Source organism: Pteropus vampyrus, unplaced genomic scaffold (genome assembly GCF_000151845.1).
Source record: "Pteropus vampyrus isolate Shadow unplaced genomic scaffold, Pvam_2.0 Scaffold38, whole genome shotgun sequence".
In the NCBI taxonomy this organism is placed as follows: domain Eukaryota; kingdom Metazoa; phylum Chordata; class Mammalia; order Chiroptera; family Pteropodidae; genus Pteropus; species Pteropus vampyrus.
The window spans coordinates 4,043,570-4,053,948 of NW_011888819.1; the positions used below are offsets into that span (position 1 = coordinate 4,043,570).

Consider the following 10,379-nt stretch of genomic DNA (forward strand, 5'->3'; position numbering starts at 1 on the left):
TATGTCTAACAACTTAAACTTCTTAACATAAAAATTTTTTGATAATTTCTTTTTCATTTCTAATTTATTTTCAATATCCCCAGCCCCCACCCCAGGAAAAAGGAAATGTGATGGAAGTTATAAACTCTGGAGTGTTTGTCATCCTTTAAGAGTTATCTCTTTTAAGATACCTCTTCTTGAGTTCACAGTGTTTATTCTCAATACTGAGTTTCAATGAAATGCCTCCTTTGGAACTTGGTATGTGTAACCTCTTTGTGAGTTATGAGTATAGGGTCCCCTACATCTAGCATCATGGGAAAAAAATCTTCTTTTCTATTTCTACAAGCCACAGTTCCTATTTTTCTATTTCCACACACCAAAATGACCCTAAGCAAGGAAGAATATGTATGCTAAGAACTATGTTAGAGAAACTGAGAAAAGGTTTGGTTTTGCCCATTTTAAAAGCAGTTTTCTCATGATGCCACATATATAGGGTACCCTGTGTTACAAGGCGAACATCGTACCATTTACTTCTCATACCCCCATAGCATTTTACTCAGTGCCTTACCATACCAAACGAGGCCTGTTCGGTGCTCCTCAAGGTGTCCTCTCCAGATATAATTTCACACATACACTTAGCCACTAGTCTCCCTTCTTCAAATTGCTCCTCATATACGGACTTGCCCACCTTGCCTTATTTCTCTTTCTCTTGTAGACAGCAAACTCCTGGAGACTCCTGGTGTGACCCTCCCTCTCTGCCCCGCTTCCTCCCAAGGTGGTTAGTTCTCGCTCCATCCTCTTGCAGAGCGCTCATCACACTGCACTGGAGCGTTTGGCCCTGGAGTGTTTCAGTAAGATTTTAACTAATATTCATATTCCTGGAGAATTAGTGTAAGTAGAAGCTTATAAATGTGGAACTATATCGATGAGGTTTGTCAGTATTCCAGAATAATAATGGACTATTTACTTTTAGAGGATTCCTGGTGTGGATCTCAGTCCATTAATTATAATCATTATGGGATAAATGTGGAAAATATTACCAGAAATAGTCATCTGAAGTTGTGGGTGAAGATTAGCTTCCATTCCTGTTTTTTAAAGCCACACTTGGATGCCATAATCATGTGTTTTCATCGTGTGAGAGCATGTTCTTATTCTCAGGAGATAAGTGCCAAAGCATTTGGAGGTAAGATGCCAGCTCTGCATACGGACATAGAGAGATAGATGGGTAGAGACAGAGAGAAATAAAGCAAATGTGGTAAATGTTATCAATTACTGAATCTAAGGGAAAGGTCTAGTGGTGTTATTCTGTTTTCAGCCTGCTTGGGTTCCATTCCTGACCCCAGAAATGCTACTAGCTGTGTGATATCTGGCTAGTAGCATTAATTAACCTCTTTAAGTCTTGGTTGCTTCTCTAAAAATGGACATAATGATAGAACCTACCCACAAGGTCATTGTGAACATGAAGTGATACAATGAATATAAGGTATTTAGTCAGGTGCTGAGCTCATAATCAGGATTTAATGGATGTCAGCCATGGTACTGACATTAGTCATGAATACTTGCGAGTACCTATATCTATCTGTACACCTATCACATGTTGCATTTATTGTTTTAAAAGTATAAGTCAAGATACATTTACTACTACTCTACAACTGAATCATTATATAAGTTATAGGTTATCAAAAACCCAGATCAAAATAATTCTTTGCTCTCTTAATCTCTTAAGTCATAAGTAACTGCTAAAACGTACGACAAAATGTTTCCTTGGAAATAATTTTCTAAAGTGTTTTATTAGTTTTTCTCTGGGTTAAGAAGAAAAATGCATTCTGAAATGGCGAAAAACTCTTTAAAACTAAACGATTTTTTACCTTGTCAAGAAGTTTTAGAGACCATTTTGTACTTACTTTACTTTCTCAGACTGCTTTTGTATCCCATATTCCAAACTGGTTTCTTGAAATATACAAGATCATAAATGTATACTAATAATTGCAAATGCTTATACAGGGCACACTCTGGGCCAGTTATTAGTTTGACTGCATGATGTACACGGACTCATTTATTCCTCATAAGAGTCTTAGGAATGAGTACTATCATCTTCTACATTTATGTCTGGGGCCCCTGAGGCACAGACAGGTGAACGGCCAGGTTAAACAGTGGGATGGAGGAGCACTGCTAAGACACAAACTCAAGTACTATGCTGGCCTGATGGCGTACGAGCGACATAAAAGAGCATGGCATTTTGTTAAGACAGCCAGGAACCTATACTGTGTATAGAACATTCTCATTTATGGAGAAATGGCACAAACATCATTGCATGTCATTTCACCTTATTTAGATATAGCATCACAATTTCATTAAATCAGCTGTTTGATATTCTTTACTAGTAATTTTTCCATCTGCCATTGCCTTAAGCCCATGTACCTGCATGTGGATATCATTTTTTAGAATTGGGACAGATATTCACAATCTGTCAAAAAATCATGCCTCTTGACCAATGTTAAGCCTAATTTTCTGGCAAGTATGTCATCGTGTGTAAAGGCAGGAATTGTGCCTTTTGGTTCACAGTGTTCTTGCACATTGCTGAGAGTCTTAGAGTTGTGAGTGAGGATGCTGAACTGCTCAGATGTGATGTGTTGATCTGAGGATGAATGTGCCTTAGGGTGGTTTTGCCTGAAGTCCAAAGACAAGATTGATGAAAAGAGCTTAAGCACTTTATGCAGGTGAAAATTGTGCAGCAGTGATTAAATTGAAAGTGCTGCATTTCCTTGAGAATTTTAGATAAAAAGAATAGATGTAAGAAAGATGTAGTCAGTGAAAAGGTGAGATAAAGAGAGGCTTTTCAAATTTTAATATTTTTCCTTGAGAAAAAATGTTTCACAATTTTGTTAGTCCATCCAATTTCAGCAAAAGTGTGACAGTTTTGAAGCCAGTAAGATCCGTGGAAGGCCAGCATACATTCTCTAGTCAATTATACTAGTATTTAGTCTGATTCACTTTGAACATAGACGATATGAGTTCACTGAGTCCAGCTGTGTTTTAGGAGATATATGAAAGTGAAGTAAAGCGGTAGTCATACTTGAATCATAAATTTCATCAGTTTAAGGGACTTTAGAAATGACTCAGTACCCTCTACCCATGTTAGAGATGTGAAAAATGAGGCACAGGAATCTGCACAGAGTTGGGACTAGAAACCCGCCAAGGTTCTCAGACTGGTGCTCTTCCCACAGTACCAGGCTTCTGCACTGTGGGCTGGAGGTCTAGCATCAAAGCAATAAAGCTATTAAGATCAGTAGCTTCAGCTAAGCCATAGCCAATAACTCACAAAAACGTAGAGACGCCAGTGAGTCAAGGATAGAGGTGCTCAGTCTAGATGTGAGGTAGAGTCCACACACCACTCTCCAACATTCAAGCTATTTAGTCCTCTTAGGTTTACAAAAGGGGTAATAAAGGGGTTTACAGGAGAGTCATGGCTGAGATTTAAGGAAGCCTGGAGCCCACTGACATGAGTGCAAAACTGTGTGTGAGGATGTACTTAAAAAAAAATTGAGAAAAACATAGATAACCTCCATTAGATTTGAAGTAGGGAAAAAGGAGTAAAGAACCGTTACTCTAAAATGAAAAACCTCCTTTAAATTAAATGGTAGATCTTAGGCATGACATAAAATAGCTGATGAAAAAAACTTTTCAAAGTTAAAACCTAAGGCTTTTTTGGGTGGATTTTTTGATTCACAGAAGACTGATTTGATGAGCTATAAAGAAAGATGGTTATTAATTTTCCATGTTTGCTATTGGAAAGAAAGTGAAATTCACAGCACATTCTAACTAGTTTAAGTATTATTGTTACTGCATTTAAAATGATATCAAATTGCATAGCCATGTCCTGTTAGTCTTTCATCTAACTTTTAGATTTATGAGAATAGGGCTCACTCTCTTCTGTCTCATCTCCAGCATCTACAAATAGTGTCTAGCACAGGCAGAAATGGTGATGGCCTTCCCATAAAGAGAATGTGGCACTTAGGGATTTTTTGTTAAAGACCAATCTTATACTTTTTACACATGATTAGTCAGGTAAAAACAAGAATAGAACTTTGAGCAAATGCCACTGTTCTGCCTTGAAACAGTGTAGGTCTCAGACAGCACTCATGTTTCCCTATCTTAATGTGTGTGGTTAGGAAGTTTGTTCCTGTGGTCAGGGGGGCTGACCTACAGTGTGAGAGAACTTGGTTATTACTGGCCATTACAGAGTGGTCCATGCAGCAGAAGTAATTACTAGATGTGCTTTGGTCCTCTGAAAGAAATCAGGGAGGCAGCAAAGTATGATGGAAATAAGCCTGCACTGACAGACAAAAGGCCCTTGGTCTGCACTCCGCCCGCACAGCCTGCATCCCACATCAGTACCTAAAAGTAGGCTTTACACTAAGGACCTGGTGACCTTACTAGAGAAAACACAAATTATCTGAGCCACAAGTCCTCATAGAAAAATGGGGATAACACCACCTACTCTGCCAATTTCCTATCATCATGGCTATTGAATTAGACAATAGGCAGGAAATTGCCATGTCAACTTTTTAGCTTATAATATTGTTCACATGATTATTAAACGTTCAGCTGCCCTAGTTGATTTAGATTATACATTATGTGAAAGCCATATAAGAGGCACTGCAGAGGAATGAATGGAGATAATAAGGGGTAACTTTGGCTTTGAGATAGCTACGTACTGTCGTGTAAAAAGTACATCTCCACTTGACCTCATCTGTTTGACACAAAATATAAACTAACTTATGAGCATCATTAGATAGATACCTTTGGCCTCTTCAAATCGCGGGATCCTGGATCTGCTGTATGATGTTGGAGAAATTACTTTACCTCTCTGGGCCTCAGTTCTTCATTTTTAAGGGTTGGATTCTAGCTTATATCTTTGTCAGCTGTCAGCTTCAATAATTCCAGGTTAAATTTTATTCGTAATCATCCCAATATGCCTGCTTTAGATGATATAAAATTCAAAAGACCTAGTCCACCCTTGGGAGCTGTAAAATGCCGAGGATAGACAACCACCAGGGTTTTTGTGAGAATAAAGAAAAATAAGCAATGTGCTCTGAAAATACACCCTAGCATGATGGGAGCAAATAAACACAGAAGCTCATGGAACATTTGCTCAGTCCTCATGTCTATTAAATGAAGACATTGGTGTCTAATATGTTATGATTCTAACTTTTATAAAGTATATTAATTACTTTTCAAAATAAAATAGAAAGCTCATGTTTTGAAGGCAGTCCCATTTGATCCGCCCTGCCCCTAAGTGTGTTTTGCACACTCGTCTGGCCGCTCCAGCTGCTAATCTGGTCCAGGGCCAGGTCATAGGTACCTCCTCTTCCAACTAAGGAAACTGCGGAGAAGCTGAGTGCCAAGTCTTTATCACCCTCCCTTCTCCTCGCCCCTTCCCCCCAGGAATCCCTTCTTGAGCGACCTGACCTCCGGTCCCGGGTGAGGTCCTGCGGACAGCGCCCCTCAGACCAGCGCTTGCAGGCGCTCGGGGCCTGGCTGGGCGCTTGGCGGCCACGTGCGCGCCACCCCCGCCCCTGTCGTCTGGCGCCAGGACCATGGCCCCACAGCCCCGCCGCATCCCGGCTCGCGAAAGAAGAGGGCAGGCGGAGGGCTAGGGCAAAGTCTGCGTACCTGTCGGGCTGGAGGGGCCTCCTTCCTTTCCCGTGCGTCTGTGCTGGGGGCTCGGCTCCTGGTCGGCTCCGGTCCCCCGGCTGGAGGAGCCCGACGTGGCGGGGTGCACTGCGCCCCGGCTCGGCGGTGCACAGGAAGCCCGCGCCTGTGAACATGCGACCCTTTTATAATCCGTTTGTGACTCATAACCGACCAGGCGCCTTTTCTGTAAAACCCCCCGCCTTGCCCCCCTCCTGCCTGTTCTTGGAACCTACAGCTAGAAAAACTTTTTTTCTTTTTAAAGGAAAAGTCGAAAAAGCCCAGTGCCTGGAGGATTGGTGTTTTCCCCTTTCCCTTTCTCGTGGGTCACTCTCTCTCTGTGTTTTTTCTCTCGATACACGCTGCGTACTTTCCTGTCCCCGCTGCAAGGCTCGGACTCCAACCTTTGTTCTTAATGAAAAGGAAACGCATTCAAATGCACGTTCACTCAGGCGGAAGGGAAGTTGCTACTTTTTGCAACTGGGTGGCGGGGGATGTCTTTACACAACCCTTGCAGATGAGAAAGAAGAGGGAGCCGAAGAGAAGCAAGTGGGAGACTTTCCTCCCCAGCGGAATCAGCTGGAGGCAAGAGCGTCCCAAATAGAGGAAGAAATGGTCAAGTGACTTCTCCATGTGATGCTTCCCCTCCTGACCCTTCGAGAGTCAGCGTTTGGTTTGGACGTTCGCGCCTTCCTATTAACCATATTCTATACTTGGAGATATTAGGGTAAAGGGTTTGACTCTGGTTTGAGTTTGGCCTCACCAACATTCCTTCCTTGCCCCGCTTCCCATTCCCTATGACATACTCCTGGAGGTATAAGACTTCAGTCATTTTAAATTTGGGTTTCATTGCCTCTCTCTTTACTCACCCCCATCCCACCAAAAGGAGCATTTTCCTAGAGCAGGTCATTCGATACATTGGATAGAAATTAATATAATGGACGGCAGATTTAGACTGCAAGCCTAGTTGAGTTACTCATTCTTGAAACTCGGTTCAATAAACTTAGATTTTTCAGGAAAAAAAAATATCAAGGGGAAGTAGGAGGTGGGGAGGAGGAGGGGACCTCAGAAATGGACTTAACCTCATCACCATGTGACTCATGCCTTTTTGTAGATAAGGCAGGGCCACTGCTGGATCCCACTGCAAGTGTCCTATACTTGGAGTTCTGTCCCAAAGGCAGAAGACGTTTTAGAATAGTTTGTACTAAGCTGATGTCAAAAAATTATTTTTCTCTAGAACCTCTAAATGCATGTCAGAGCACATAGTACTTATAGATAGTTAAGAAATTTGAGAGCATTTTAAAACTCTCTATTCTTCAGATTTCTAATTTTTCTCTTCCTTGTGATTCAAAAAAGAATAGCCATAATCATGATAAAACGTAAAGTATTTACAATGTGCCAGGCTAGGTTCTAAAACTCCTTACGTGCGTTAACTCCTTCAGTCCTCACTGTGATCATAGGAGAGAAGAACCCTGAGGCCCAGAGAGATTACACACTTTGCTTTAGGTCATAATAAGTAGTGGAGCTGAGATTCAAACCCAGCTCCACCCCAAACTTATGGCTCCCTAATACAGTCTTCCTGCCTATTCATCTGTGTTGCCTCCGGGAGCTGGAGAAGTGGCAGTGAGTGTGGCTGTGGGAAAAGGAACCCAGATCTCCACCGGGGTGGGTCATACCCCTTGGCTGGTTATAGACACCTGCAAAGCCTTTCCCCATTTCCCTTTTCTCATATTAGGTCCTAGTTTGGGATACCTAGCAATGGTGGATAGGTAAATGGTTTTTTGAAGTCCAACCAACTTGCATTTTATACTAGTTCTAGCTTTGGACCTGGGGTTAAACTCTCTGTGTCTCAGTTTCCTCATATGTAAAATGAGGATAATAACGGCTTCCACCAGGGATTGCTATGGAGTGAGTAGTGGCCCCTGCCCCCAATTTGTGTATTGAAGCTCTCACCCCTAATGTAACTGTATTAGAATATAGGGTCTCTGAGGAGGTGATAAAGGTTAGATGAGGTCATAAGAGTGGTACTCTAATCTGTTGGGGCTGATGTGCTTATAAGAAGAGGTAGAAACATCAGAGCTTTCTCTCCACATTTGTACAAAGAAGTGGTCATGTGCGTATACAATAGGATGGTGGCTGCCTGTAAGCCAGGAAGAGAGTTCTCACCAAAAACCAAATTCTGCTTCATGTTGATCTTGGGTTTTCCAGCCTCCAGAACTGTGAGAAAATAAATGTTTGTTGTTTAAGTCACTCATCTATGGTATTTTGTTATGGCAGTTTTAGCAGACCAAGACAGGGATATAAAGATTAAATAAGATGATGGATACAGAGCATCTGCTCCAAATAAATGCTTGACAAACTAAGGGCCACTTATTGGCACAAGTGTTCTTTCATAGATGTTGTGGGTTGAATTGTGTCTCCTCAGATTTATATGAAGTCTTAATCCCCAGTGCCTTAGATCGTGACCTCATTTGGGAATAGGATCATTATAATTAACAGCAGATGTTAATTATTTATGATGAAGTCTTAGGGTGGGCTTCTCATCCAGTAGGACTGGTGTCCTTATAGAAAAAGTGCCACATGTAGAGAAAGAGACACACACAGAGGGAAGATGGCCATCTGTAAGCCAAGAGCAGAGGACTGGACCCGATCCTTCCCCAACAACCTTTAGAAGGAACCAACGCTGCCAGTCCCTTGCTCTTGGACTTCTAGCCTCCAGAACTGCAAGACAATAAGTTTCTTTTGTTTCAGATGCCTGGTTTGTGTTACTTTGCTATGACTGCCCTAGCAAACCAATCCAGATGTGTGTCCAAGGCCGATCTGGCTGGTGTCCTTATCCCTCCTCATGACTCCTTACGTCTATCAGAGGCTGAGCAGGTCAGACTAAGGTCCTTCCAGATAAGAGTGGTATGTGTTGATATTACTTATTATAGATAATGATGAATAGATTGTGGCAGCTGGCACAACTACATACCAATGAAGAAATCTGGCTAAAAATACCAAAAGTTCATGAAATTCTATAGAAACCACAATAATCACAGAGAATGGTTAGGAACTGGCCTACAATCTCTCTCCTTAAAAAATTAATCATGGAAAAATAAAAAATTCCCAGGACCTTCATCTTGAAGCCCATCCCTTTGGAAGAATATAGGAAGGAGACATTTCTCAGAGTGGATAATGCTTTTCAGATGGTGGTTAAAGAAATAGACCAACATTTCCGGATGGACCAGCTTATTCAATGTAGCACAAAATTTCAGTTCACTCTTTACTCTCTCTATTGAACCGTAAATTGGAGATAATTTATTACTCAGTGAACTTGTGGATGCTCTCTGTCCCTGGGGATGAAGCAGATTAAATTGACTTCCTCTAGACCCCACCAGTAGTGCAACCATAATTAATGCCCGAGGCTAAAAATGTTGCCTCCTAGATGTTGAGAATTAATAAATAGTGTTTGTTTTATTTTTCAATCATAAAGCATCAGAAGTTTTTATTTCTATCATAATTTAATTTGTATTCCTTTTACTGTTTATAACATATTAGAGGCTCAAATCTAAAGTTTATGTTTTTCTTACCCACATTTCTTCTGTAAATGGGTTACTTGTTTAGAGGTTATGTGACACTCTTAAATGCTGGGATGCCTTTCCCTTCAAAGGCTAATGGAGTGGCCTTTCTCTTTTTTCCTTTTAAATCTCTTTCCATCAAAGTTTGGATGAAGTTTATAAATTATAGAGAATTAACCTTGCAGCTGTATCTTTCCCACTCACCTCCCTCCCAAAGCACAGGGTAATGAAGTCAAACCTTAAATAGGAGAGTAATTGCAATGAGTTTACGGGCTCTGATTAGCTGTGTCTTAATTGTCTAATCATTTGTAGGCACCATTGTCTCATGAGAATCATTTTGGCTGCATATATGTTGCCTCCTGTAGATAACTTCTTTCATAACCTTAATGGTTAAACTTTCTGATAATGAAGATTTTTTTTTTTTTTTTTGCTCTAGGAAGCTAGGTTGTCATAATCTATTGGAAAGTTTCATGTAATGGTGGAAGAATTAAGGTCTTGGATTGAACTGAGATCTTAAAAATATTTTGATTCATGAACAACATTGTCAGGGAACCATCCTGCTTCCCTGTTTACCGTCATCACATATAGAGAAAATTCTTCTGCCTCCCTACCCCCACCCCTGGCACTCTCTTCACGTAGCCATATTCTTATCTTTACTGGCCTGGTCTAGGGTTCTTAGCTTCAGTTGGTTAATTGATCAGTCACTTGTAGTACATCATTTTCTACTGTCTTTTCTCTCTCTCTCTCTCTCTCTCTCTCTCTCTCTCTAAAATGTCCAGGAAGACGTCTGTAAAGCACCAGCACTGTCACAAATCACTCATGTTCTGTTTCTGCCTGAAGACCAATGTGTACAAACAAGGCACCTGGAATCATCTTGCAACTCAGTGCTGCTCTGATGTAGTTCACTGTCTTAGCCATAACAAAATACCACAGACTGGGGGGCTTAATCAGACTTTTATACCTCACAGTTCTGGAGGCTGGAAAGTCCAAGATCAAGGTGTCAGCTAATTTGGTTCCTGGTAAGGACTCTCTTCCTGGCTCACAGAAGGTCACCTTCTTGCATGTCCTCACATGGCACCTTTCCTTAAAGCATGCAAATGGAGAGAGATCTCTTGCTGTCTTTCTCTTATTATAAGGCCACTAATC

General features: G+C 41.2%; 1 protein-coding gene and 1 long non-coding RNA gene across 2 annotated transcripts in view; one reads left to right on the top strand and one right to left on the bottom strand.

Moving 5' to 3' along the window:
• The window catches only part of MRPL39 (mitochondrial ribosomal protein L39), a 35,323-nt gene extending 32,966 nt beyond the window's left edge, over positions 1–2,357 (top strand). The window contains exon 11 of the transcript XR_002779845.1: positions 695–2,357. The gene's annotated coding sequence lies outside the window, so the exon portion shown is untranslated. The remainder of the gene's footprint in view (positions 1–694) is intronic.
• The window catches only part of LOC111738422, a 14,996-nt gene extending 6,843 nt beyond the window's left edge, over positions 1–8,153 (bottom strand). Inside the window, exons 1-2 of the long non-coding RNA XR_002779846.1 lie at positions 5,910–8,153; positions 5,656–5,800 (exon numbers count right to left, since the gene is read on the bottom strand). This is a non-coding gene — a long non-coding RNA (uncharacterized LOC111738422). The remainder of the gene's footprint in view (positions 1–5,655; positions 5,801–5,909) is intronic.
• Positions 8,154–10,379: the final 2,226 nt, after the last annotated feature.